Raw genomic sequence first — 11,004 nt, 5'->3', positions numbered from 1 at the left:
AAATAGACGATACCTAAGCTGATAACGAAGTGAGGGAGTCAAGTTCATGAACTCCGGCTACGTGTCTTCCTGAAGCTGTTTGATTTGTTGGCCATTGATAGTTATAACTCACGATCCTCTCGATGATATCCTAAGCCTTATTATAAAACTTAAAAAAAAATTGCACCATCCGCAGAAGCATCTACCATCAATCTTGTATGTGCATTGATAACATTATATAATGTCTCCAACTGGATTCAATGAGGAATCCCATAATGAGGACACTTATGAAGTAACTCCTTGAATCGCTCCCAAGCCTCATACAAAGACTCGTCATCCAATTGTTAGAAAGTTGTGATCTCGTTCCTCAACTTAGCATTTTTGCTAGGTGGAAAATACTTAACCAAAAATCTCTCTGCTAATTCTTGCCATATAGATATGGAAGTTGGAGGCAATGAATTAAGCCATGCTCGTGCTTGATCTCGTAACGAGTACGGAAACAACTTCAACCTCAGTGCGCCTTCAGTCACATCGACTATCTTGAATGAATCACTCACCTCCATTAACAATCGAAGGTGGAGATATGGATCTTCCGTGGGCATGCTACAAAATTGGCCCATCGTTTGTAGATTTGAAACATCACTGGTTTCAATTCAAACTGGGTTGCCTCAATATCTGGCCTTCTAATTCCTGGGTTTAACTCACTAAAAAGTGGCACAGCATATTGTCCGATGCATCGATCCCTATTATCGGTAATGAGGATAGGATTTCGTACATTATCGGCTTCATTACCTTGGTCTTGATTCTAATTTCAAAGGCCCATCTCGACTTGTCTTTGAGCTGTTCGTTCACATCTTCTTTGTCTGAAAGTTTGCTCAATTTTAGGGTCTACAAGGAGTAAATCGATAATTTGATCTATGCTCATAAACACCTAAAAAGAAAATCACAAAAATTAAAAAGAATAAGTTAGTAATGTTAGAAATAAATCAAATTGAAAATAAATAATTTCACGAAAAAAATGACTATGGCAACAGTTGACAATCCTCGGCAACGGCGCCAAAAATTTGTAATGCTCGGGTTTGTGCAAGTGTACACAGTCGTTATCACTAAAGTAATAAGTAAGTATCGAGTTATCGTCTCCAGAGGGATTGTATATGTGCTAAGTCACTTAATTTGTAAAATTATATTAACAATTTGGTAAATAAAAAAAACACAATATAGTTGAGAAGTGGTGATTAAAATATATTAAACTAAATGCAATGATCCCTAATGCAAATTATCCTAAGTATGCAAACTATATGAATGAAATAGATTTTAGTAAAATAGAAACACAATTTGCAACAATTATAACATAAATAAACTAGGATAATTACTTTAATTAAACTCAATTTATTATCAACATGCTTAATAACATTTGGAAAAACATTCCATGGCAACTCGATCTTTCATGAGTTTGGAAACCACATTAGGTCCTTTCAAAATCCTTTACTTAGTTAATACGCATTTTACTGATCCTTATTTACTAAGGGTTTCTTAGCATTCGTGTGAGGTAATAGGGATGTGTTTGGTTTGAAACAATTTAATCAAACAAATCTAAAAATTATGCAGATAACAGAGCTTGGTTAGAGTTGTTATGCAACCTACAATTCAATCGGGTTAGGATCTAAATTGAGCATGCACATTTCAATTATACGTCCATTAGCCGTCGTCTGGTTAGGATCGCTTAGCTAATTCAGGTGCATTTCAATCACGTATGAACAAAATACAAACTTGATTTTAATTGAAAACATGATTGATTGAGGCACAAATATTATAAGCATGAATCAAATAAATTATTTAATCAAAATAATCATCCTAGCTTAAATAAATTTAAGATATCATTGCTGTAAACAAGAACACATAACACAAAGCAAACATCTTTAAAATAAATTAAAGAAAAGAAACATTAAACCCAATTCAGAGTGGCTGTCACCCAGGACTCTGACTGACGAGGCTCCTTCGCTTCTTTGCGTTGCTCCTTCGCTGATGGCTCTCCAAGGTGGCCAACAAAAGGTTCTTTAAGAGGCTTAATTGCTAAAATTCTTATGCAAGGATGATGAAGGGGAAAGATAGCTAAAAGAGTTGAGAGAATGATGAAGGAGTGAGAGATGATGGGATGAGGGATGATTGAAAAAGTGAGAAATAAGCTCTTATTTATAGGTGAGGCAAGGGAGCTAGTTTGCTTAAAATAGGAGTCTCCATCCTTTTAAACTTCCTTCAAGAGTGGCCGGCCATGAATTGAGGAAAGGTGGCTGATTTTTCCTTGATTTTTGGTCAATTTGAGTGCCACAACAACTCAGGACTAAAACTCGGTCATCAACAAATCTTCGGGAAAATCTCTGGTTTCTTTAACTCTTAAAGGACTTTGTATAATTAAACAAAAAATGGTTTATGACATCCATGTGCAGCCAAAAATTGGGTTGACTTGGTCCCCAATTTGGACGAGTTTGTAAATAGAAGAAAACTCTCAGACCTGTCCAAAAAAAGTAGATAGTTTAGAGGACCAAATAATATAATTTAACCACTTTAATTAATCAATTTACTTAATTAATTAAAAACCAATTTGTTAATGAAATTTTAAAAATGAATTATTAAAAATAACTTTATATTTTATTATTTAATTTAATCATGTGTGGCCCACTTTATAGCTTAAAATATAATATGCTCAAATTAATATAAAATAAGCCATTTTATGCATGAAAACTATATAATAAAGTATAAAATCATATTTTAATAATTTCTATGTCGTAATTTCTTATTTTCGCATATTTCATTAATTTACTAAATAATTACTTGGTTTTAACAACAAATTTAAGTAAAAGGTAATGAATTATATAGGAAAAATCCTATATATTTTTCAGTTTACAAGCTGCAATCATTAAGTTTAACTTATGCCTTCATATGTTGAACATAGCAATTTGTCTCCACTAATGTAGGTAGCATAGAAAACTTGAATCAATAGGTCTTTAAAAAGGTTGTAACGTAGCTAAGATAAAGGTAGGTAAAAGATAGATAAATTTAGGCTTTTAAACCCTAGACTCAGCTTCAATCGGACCTTCGGAATAATTTCCCTCAATAGACCAACTTACTTTGCTTTCACATGCTCCTTTGTACATCTATTTTCTTTCAAGTACATGTGCTCTTTTTTTTTTAGCATTTTACTGTATATACTACAGTTTTTAGAGCATTTCATACTTCTTTTAACTTCCCCAAACTTATTTTCAAAGAATATTCTGAATAGTACTGAGTCTAGTGTTTAAGACAATTTAAAGATAATTAAGAGAGAAGTGATGGCTAAATATTGCAAGGGTTCAAATAAAATTAGGCCATATAGTCTCAAAGTTGGGTTTCAAAGGATAAAATTTTATCAAGGTTGGCTTGGAAGGTTCAAAAGGTCCAAACAAAAGTTGCCTAAATTATTTTCAACATTCCACGCTTCCTAGGATTTCACCTGAAGAAACTACTAAGTCAATTCTAGAGACATAAACTTTCATGCATGCCTACCTTTCTTAAGGAACTAAAAATTTTATGGTACGATTTGCATGTTTTATTAAAAATACATTTATATCATTATTCAGCTAACATAACAATTTATTGAAATAATAGAAATTTATTTATATGAAGTTTAGCATACTTAACAAAATTTCAAATTATTGAACAAAATATATCCTAATCATAATTAAAAGAGCTATTTATTCTGAGTGGAAATAATTTCAATTTTTGGTCCCCCTAATTAAAATGAACAATGTCCTCATTGTTTAAAGTGAATAGATACTATACAGCAGGTAGGATTTTAGAAAAGAGGAGGTGAGCCAATTTGACTGTTTAAGTACCAAGCTCTTTCTAAATTCAATCCTAGACATGTATATTTCTATTTCCACACTTTATACTTCGCGATTTGTTCAATTTTATTAATGATATCCATCTCTTGTTTTATTATGGAAAAATTCCTAATTAACTTTATCCTACAATAACCTAAGAACATAAATAAAATAAAGTCAAGATCCCCCCTTTATTTATTTGCAGATCCTTCTGAATTTTACTTATCTTTTGCTCCATCATTATTGTCTTTGCATGAATTGCTTCGCTCCTTTTTCAATAATGGGCTTCGTGGTTCAAATATGTAATCTAGAAACTCAGGCACAAAAATAATTGGGTCATTGTAAATTTTTGTATGAGCACTTCTCATCAAGTCATTCCTTATTTTTGAGTATTACTAGTAAGATTGTTGCTGCCACTGCATATGTTGCATTACGTCCATCAACTTTGACAACTCATCTCAAAGATCTGGGTGAGGCGGTTGAGCTCTAAACTTTGAAGTCTCGATATCAGGTTTAGCTTCTGGTTCCATTGGTTCCACCTTATCAGGGATTTCAGCCGATTGCACTGGCTCGATCCGTGTGGGATCTTCTTCTTCTTCTTTTACGGGATCCTCACTTTCTTCAAATCGTTGTTGTAGAACAGATTCTCTAGCTATTCGATAGAGGTCCCAATCAATGATTGTGCCCTGGCTATAGCATATCTTCTTTACGTTTGCAACAATTTTAGCTTTCAAGCACAGAATTGTTATCATAAAGGGAAAGTAAGCTGGGCCAGAACATGAACGTCTAACGGCACAATTCCACATTTCCCTCAGGATGTTTTTTCCCACATCAATGGTCTTCCCACTTAAAATCGAGTATAATAAGACCATTCGCTCTAATGAGATTGTAGTCCCATGTAGGCTAGGCATAAGGCTGAATCGGATGATGTAGAACCATACCTTTGCGAGTGGTGTCAAATATCTCTTCAACAAGTGTGGATTCCTTGCTTGGACACAGTCCACTTAGAACCTGGAACTGTAAGTTACTCGAGAATTTCTTGCAAATTTTTAGACTCTGTATTACTCATCAAGTAAGAATGTTCGTCGTTTTCAAAATCAGGCAATTCAAAGAACTCGTTAATACCGTTTGAAGTTATTGGTACCTTGATTCCGTGAACTGGAACTTCTGTCAACTTTCTTGAGGATAAATTCACATAGAATTTGCGTACTAACTCCTCATCCATACTAGGTCTCTTCTCAGAAAACAACACCCAATTGAGAGTTTCAGTAACCTGACGAATACACGCCATAAAACCAATATTGCTGCTTTCTTTCAATGTAAAACCTTTCTATGGATGCATCTATTGATTCTTGAAGATACTCTCTTATCTTGCTTTGGCTTCTTCACAATGGAACTTGTTTTGTGATTCGTCAATTTGGGCAGATGCACGAGTTCTCTTGCGAGCCATGATTAACCTGATCATAAGATGGTAACAATTATTTTCTCAAAAAATTAATTAATATAAAATATTAATAATTTAATAAATTGAAAAATTAGATAATTAAATTAAAATTTAATAGAAAAAATGGTCTTACCACCTTTTTTGTAAAAATTAAGAACTCTTAAGAAAACTAATTTTGAATCAAAAGATGGCAAATTAAAAAAGGTTTAGGGGTTTTTGGCTAAGAATGGGTGAAAGGGTGGTGTGTCGCTCGGGCATGCAAGGCAGCAACACCCAGCAGAGGATGGATGTGAGCAGCGTGCGGATCGTTGAGCAGTTCGTGTGGCACAAGACAAGGTGTCAGCGACCGATCACCGGGCGATGTTGTGGCTAGGGAATTGTTAGGAGGTTTAGGCACTTAAGAGTTTTGGTGTTTTTGGAGGGAATGGTGTATGAATGATATGGGTGGAATTTATAGTGAAAGGAGTAGGAGCTAGAGTAGAATTCTTCAAAATTCTAAGTTCCAATTCTACTCAAAGTAAACAACAATTAATAACTAATATAACACATATTAAATTATTATTTGCTATTAATTTATTAAGATAAAAACTTATAGAATAAAATATGATTAAATTAAAACTAATCCTAACTCTAAATAAAGTTGATAATAATTAATATATATTATAATGGATATAATTATATATTAATAATTATCATCTTTTCTTTTTTTTTTTTTTTATTGAACTAAAACATTTATTCTAGATGCTTTTGAAAATATTTACAAAAAGCGCATCTAATTTTAATATTTACAAAAGAGCAATCAAATTTTTAAAATAATTTAATTAAGTTCCTAGACTTAATGAAAACTCAAGATTGAGTTGCAACATAAAACTTGGATCAAAATTGACCCTTTTATTTCAAACACTAAAAATTTATTTTGTCATTTAGGGAATAATTTCTTGGAAAATTATGTTAAAATCAATTCCTAGGAAAGATTGGAGAGGTCACAAGGGGTTCTACTTAAGTTCGAATCTCCTAGACATAATTTATTTAAACATACTAATCCCAAAAATATACCCTAAATCATTTATTCAAATAGAAGAACAATAAAAATTAAATATCTGAGAAAATGAACGAGATTTGATTCAGTTCAATTTTATCTCCCCGGTAATGTTTCAAACGTTGAGCATTAACTCGAAAATTACCTCATTTACCTTGAAGTTCAACAACTCCGTATGGATAGACTCGATGAATCATAAATGGACTGAAACCAACATGATTTTAACTTACCTGGAAAGAACCTTAATTTGGAATTGAATAACAAGACTTGCTGACCTACTTCAAATTCTAGAACTCGAATGTTCTTGTCATGCCATTTCTTGAGTCTCTCCTTAAGTAATTTGGCATTCTCATATGAAGACATTCGGAATTCTTCTAACTTGTTAAGTTGAAACATCCATTTCTCTTTGGCACTTTTAAGATCCAAGTTGAGTCGTTGGAGAGCCCAGTAAGCTTTGTGTTCTAAATCCAAAGGTAGATGGCGGGCTTTCCCAAAGGCTAACCTATAGGGTGACACCGCTAAAGGTGTCTTGTATGCTGTCCTATATGCCTATAAAGCATCATCCAATCTTTTGGACCAATCTCGTCGGTTCAGGCAAACTACCTTTTCAAGTATGCCTTTAATCTCCTTGTTTGCCAGTTCAGCTTTCCCATTCGTCTGCGAATGGTAAGCTGTAGCGACCTTGTGTTTCACTCCATGTTTATCTAATAACAATTTCAACCACTTGTTCACAAAATGGGGCCCTTCATTACTGATGATGGCTCTGGGGTTCTAAACCTTGTGAACACATGTTTCTACAAAAAAATTATTACAACCTTAGCATTGTTTGTCGGATATGCCTCTGCCTCAACCCACTTAGACACAAAGTCCACTGCTACTAATATGTACTTGTGACCAAAAGATGGAGGGAAAGGACTGAGAAAGTCAATACCCCAAACATCAAATAATTCTACCTCAATGAGTTTGTTCGAGGCATCTCATTTCTATTGGTGACATTTTCGACCTTTTGACATCAATCACAACTCTTTACGTAAGCATATGCATCTTTGAATAGTGTTGGCCAAAAAAATCTGGTTTGCAATACCTTGGCTATAGTACGTGTACCTCTGAAGTGTCCCCCACTCAGAGCTGAGTGACAGTGATATAAAATCTTACGTACTTCATCTTCTGCCATGCATCTCCTGATCATTTGATCTGTACACTTTTTAAACAAATACGATTCTTCCCAGAAATAGTACTTCACATTGTGAAGAAAAGTTTTCTTTTGATGATACGTCTTATCAAACGGCATCAAACCACAAGCTAAAAAGTTAGAAATATCAACAAACCAAGGGGTATTATGGACATGATTTGCCTTCAGTATGTGTTCATCCGGAAACATCTCTCGAATTGGTATAAGAGGTGAGTTCTCTTCTTGCAGCTCAAATCTGGACAAGTGGTCTGCTACTTGGTTTTCCACTCTCTTTCGATCTTGAATTTCTAGATCAAACTCTTGAAGTAGAAGTACCCATCAGATCAGTCTCGGATTAGCATCTTTCTTGGCAAGTAAATACTTAATTGCCGAGTGGTCCGTAGAAACAGTTACTTTGGTACCTACAAGATAAGATCGAAACTTCTCAAAAGCAAACGCAATAGCAAGTAACTCTTTTTCTGTTACTATTTAATTAAGTGCATTTGAATTGTTTTGTCAAAATTAATTATTTTTTCAACAAGAATTTTATCAAAACTCTATGATTTTAAGTTAAAAAGGGCATGTAAAATGTGTAAATTTCCGTGTTTCTAGTAACTCACTGACTTGGGCCACATGGCCAACCCAGACGCCCATGTGCCAAGTCGTGTACCCTTCGAAATAACCCCACAATCCTGTGTGCCAGGTCGTGTAACAGCCTAACTTGCAAACCTTTGAAAGCTACAGTGGACACACGACCGTGTGTCACACACGGCTGAGACACACGCCCGTATCTCTACCCGTATGGACAAAAAATATGTCATTTCCAAGCCATTTTTCTCACCCAAACTCATAACTCAAGTACAAGCAAATTGCACCTATAGTCAAGCATTCAAAACTCACTTTGCATATGCATATCAAAGCTTAATCAACCTAGAATCTAACCATTCAACCAATATGCCACAATGACACCTCAATTTCAACAAAACAATTTTACTTAAACACCTAACCATTTCATTCCACAACTAAACTACTAATTGGATCATCCCAATGCTATATTTGCCACAATGTTCATAAATCAAATGTATATACATAATCAATACAAAATAGCCGTATTCACAACTAACCTATACCATACCAAATTTACCAAAAGATGATCACTTTCAAACTACCAAATCAAGACAATAGCAACATTATGAACTATCCTCTTTTTCACAATTCACCAACTCATATTATAGCATTTCCATATCATCATTTTGGCCAACACAATATCAAGTTACCAACCACACAAGATACCATATAAATATACATCATACCAAATAGATAAAATTTCTTCACGAAAATTTTATACGACACTACTAACATGCTGTAGACATTAAAATAATAATAAAATAAATTTTTGAACATCGAATTTGTGGTCTAAAAACCACTGTTCTAATTTCACTGAAAATGGGTTGTTACAACGAACCCTCTAGGTCAGTACGTATTAGTTGATAAAGTTTGTAAAAACTATCCTTTGATGATTTAGGGTTGCAACTTTTTGACTAATTTGATATTATTACTCTTTGATGAGTTTGATGTGATTTTGAGTATGGATTTGTTGACTCTGCATGATGCTGATGAAAAGTTTTGAATTAAATCAGATAGACTGGATAGTGCATCTAATGTTATTTCAGCTATGTTGGAACAAAAATATGTTAGAAAAGGGTATGACACATATCTCACTTATATATTTGATTCAAGAGTTTCAAAATATCGGTTCCGGTTGCATGTGAATTTACATATGTGTGTCCAGAAGAATTACCAGGGTTACCACCGACCAAAGAGGTTGAGTCTGCTATTAAATTAATGCCAGAAACATCTTCGATATTGTTAGCTCTGTATAGAATGGTACCTACAGAATTGAAAGATTTGAAAGCACAGTTGTAAAAGTTGATCGATAAGGGCTTTACTCATCCCAGCTTTTCTCCTTACGGTGCTACTATGTTATTTGTTAAGAAAAAAGACAGGTCAATGCGATTATGTATCGATTATCGACAAGTCAACAAAGTTACGATTAAGAATAAGTATCCATTGTCGTGTATCGATGATTTGTTTGACCAGCTGAAAGGTGCGACAATATTCTCAAAGATAGATCTTTATTATGGTTATTATCAACTATGGGTTAAAGACTCTGATGTGTCAAAAATTACATTTAGGACCAGGTACGAACATTATGAGTTTCTTGTAATGCCATTTGGTTTTACTAATTCACCTACTATGTTTATGGACTTCATGAATAGAATTTTCAGATCGTATTTAGATAAATTTATTGTTGTGTCTATTGATGACATTCTAATCTATTCAGGGGATAAGACAGAGCATGCCCAGCATTTGAGAAGTGTTTTGCAAACTTTACGTAAAAAATAACTATTCACTAAGTTTAGCAAATGTGAGTTCTGGCTTTGAGAAGTCAAATTTTTGGGACATGTGATATCCGCAGATGGTATTAGAGTTTATCCGAGTAAAATCCCAATTGTGGTAGAGTGGAAACCTCTAAGAAATGTATCTAAAGTCAAAATTTTTTTGGGTTTAGCAAGATATTGTCAAAGATTTGTCAAGTGATTTTCAATGATTGCTACGCCATTGACAAAACTATTGCAAAAGGATGTCAAATTCGAATGGTCTGAGAAATGTTAGCAAAGTTTTAATTAGTTGAAATCTTTGTTAACCAAGGAACCTGTGTTGGTTCAGCCATAGTCCAGTAAAGAATTTCTAATTTATAATGATGCTTCATTGAATGGTTTGGACTGTGTTTTGATGCAAGAGGGCAAAGTGATAGCGTATGCTTCTCGACAATTGAAATCGCACGAAAAGAATTATCTGACTCACGACTTAGACCTTGCAGCTATTGTATTTGCTTTAAAGATTTGGCATTTGTACGAGGAAAAATGCCATATCTTCACGGATCACTAAAGCCTAAAGTATTTGATGTCACAGAAAGATTTGAACTTGAGACAACGCAGATGGCTTGCATTGTTGAAAGATTATGTTTTTTTGATTAACTATCACCCAGGAAAGGTTAATGTCATTGTTGACACACTGAGTAGGAAATTCCTATTTGCTTTGTGAGCTTTGAACACGTGGTTAACATTGATTGATGACGGTTCAATTTTAGCTAAATTAACAGCTAGAATGATGTTTCTGCAACAGATTTGTAAAGCTCAGAAATATGATGAAAATTTGATTACTAAACGAAAACAGATTGAGACAACATTTGATTCAAATTTTCATGTTGGTTTTGATAACAATTTGTACTTTAAATGTATAATTTGTGTTCCGAAAAATTTTTATCTCATTCAGAAGATCTTACAGGAAAGTCACAGTAGTAGCTTGTCGATTCATCCTGATAGCAATAAAATGTATGGCAGGTATGAAACTAGAGATTTCACAGTTTGTATCGACAGTTTGGTTTATCAGCAAGTTAAAGTCGAGTATCAAGTACCTTCTGGTTTGCTACAACCTATAATGATTC

At 33.9% G+C, this 11,004-nt stretch overlaps 1 non-coding gene across 1 annotated transcript; it reads left to right on the top strand.

The window, feature by feature from the left end:
• Positions 1 to 246: 246 nt before the first annotated feature.
• On the top strand, positions 247 to 353 carry LOC128040017 (small nucleolar RNA R71). Its single transcript, XR_008194677.1, has one exon. It is a non-coding gene; the product is annotated as a small nucleolar RNA R71 (small nucleolar RNA).
• The last annotated feature ends 10,651 nt before the right edge of the window (positions 354 to 11,004 follow it).

This window comes from Gossypium raimondii, chromosome 3, assembly GCF_025698545.1.
Source record: "Gossypium raimondii isolate GPD5lz chromosome 3, ASM2569854v1, whole genome shotgun sequence".
In the NCBI taxonomy this organism is placed as follows: domain Eukaryota; kingdom Viridiplantae; phylum Streptophyta; class Magnoliopsida; order Malvales; family Malvaceae; genus Gossypium; species Gossypium raimondii.
This window is presented reverse-complemented; position numbering and strand designations above follow the sequence as displayed.